Raw genomic sequence first — 2,171 nt, forward strand, 5'->3', positions numbered from 1 at the left:
AACAGGGGGCAAGAGCGAGAGGCCACGGAGCAAGAAAGCCTGACCACACCATCTTGGCTAATTTGCTCTCTCCCCACAAAAAGAGGAAATTGTAGGAAGGTAGGAGGAATCAGGAGAAGGCAATGGCACCCCACTCCAGTACTCTTGCCTGGAAAATCCCATGGACGGGGGAGCCTGGTGGGCTGCAGTCCATGGGATCGTGGAGAGTCGGACACAACTGAGTGACTTCACTTTCACTTTTCACTTTCATGCCTTGGAGAAGGCAATGGCAACCCACTCCAGTGTTCTTGCCTGGAGAATCCCAGGGACGGGGGAGCCTGGTGGGCTGCCGTCTATGGGGTCGCACAGAGTCGGACACGACTGAAGCGACTTAGCAGAGGCAGCGGCAGGAGGAATCAGCATTTTCAAGAAGCCAGATCTGCACATCCTGTGATTCCCATCAGCAATGTCAACCCACCTTGTTGCGATTGTTGTTTAGTCGCTAAGTCGTGTTCTACTCTTTGCAACCCTATGGACTGTAGCCCACCAGACCCCTCTATGCATGGAACTTCCCAGGCAAGAATACTGGAGAGGGTTGCCATTTCCTTCTCCACATTCTGCAACTTTCTATCTCTATGTGAATGGGAAACTGTTATACCTTTAAAGGTCAGAGGCTTGAAAATGGGCTATCCAGTATATTTCCAGGCTACAGGCAACATTATTATAGCAAAAGCAATAGACTGCAAAGGTTAAAGTAAAAGATTCAATATGGAGTCACGTTTCTTCTCCCCTATTACAGAGGATCTGAAATTTTGTTTATTCATTCATTACTCCTGGAAACGACCTATCACCTTAAGCATAAATACTTCAACATGTATCCCTAATACATAAAGACTTTAAAAAACAACATAATCAAAATACTGGGCTTCCCAGGTGGTAACAGTGGTAAAGAATCCACCTGCCAATGCAGGAGACACAGGGATATGGGTTTGATCCCTGGGTAGGGAAGATCCCCTGGAGTAGGAAGTGGCAACCCACTCCAGTATTCTTGCGTGGAAAATCCCACAGTCAGATAACCCTGGCGGGCTACAGTCCATGGGGCAGCAAAGAGTCAGACAAGACTGAGCACAATCAAAATACTACTAAGAAACTTTATAAAAAGAACAGTAATTCTTTAATATCCCCTAACCCCAGCCCAGGTTTAATTGCTCCTGTATAAACAATGCTTCTTTCCCCAGTGAGGTAAATCCTCCCATTTTGACTCCACTTTATGAAACATGAGGCTTCTCTCTGCCCTAGATGCTTCTTATAAGACATACAGCTCATCTTTAAAAGGAGCCTCCTTTAAAAGGAGAAAGGGGGTCACCCCAGTTTTGGAAACCTATGTCTACGCACGCAGCGAACAAACCTGTGAAGCTTGCCATCAATTGCCTTTTTGCAGCCAAAGACTCAAATTTTCTTCTTGCTGCCTTTATATTCAAATCATACAACTCCCTTTGCCTTAAGGGGGTGGGAGGGAGCTCAAAGAAAAGCTGTTTTGCCAGAGAACAGAAGAGACTGGGGGTGGGGTGGGGTTAGCAGCTGTCCTCTAATTAGTGTTTCTGTAAGGGCATCAATAATTTAGGTTATCTGGTGGAGGGGAGATGGTTAAATTATAAGTGTGATTCCACATCCATGCTGATTCCCGCCTGCTACACACGCCCCTTCCGCAAACCCACTAAGTAGGAGAGACAGAGCCTTTCCTGGCTCCTTAAGAGAAGCTGCTCTGGAAGAAGGTAGAGGGGTGATACACAGCATCCTTCCAGAGAGTCCTGCCCCGTGCTGGGAGGTCGCAGTCCAGTGTTAAGGGGCAGAGAGCCGAGAGTAAGAATTCCCTTTTATTTTCCCCTGAGGAGCACTGTGGATGGGAGGCTGGATAGTCTTCCTGTCCTGGGTTCCCGAGCAGTAAGTACTTTGCTGGAGATGATCAGGGGCTGATGACACGTTAGTCCTCCCCTGTCTCCTCCCAACATTAGGGAAACCTCCCCCTCTTCCTTTTCCCTTTCCCCCACTGTTATCTGGCACAGAAGCCCCATTTGGCACCTGCCTTTGTGGGGAGCCCTCAGCTCTGAGCTTGGCTGCTCTTGGTGTCCCCTTTCTCTCTCTTTCCTCCGGGGCCCCCTTTTCCTTTCCATTGGGCAGGCAATGGATGC

The sequence above is a fragment of the Budorcas taxicolor genome, chromosome 7, assembly GCF_023091745.1.
Source record: "Budorcas taxicolor isolate Tak-1 chromosome 7, Takin1.1, whole genome shotgun sequence".
Lineage (NCBI taxonomy): Eukaryota > Metazoa > Chordata > Mammalia > Artiodactyla > Bovidae > Budorcas > Budorcas taxicolor.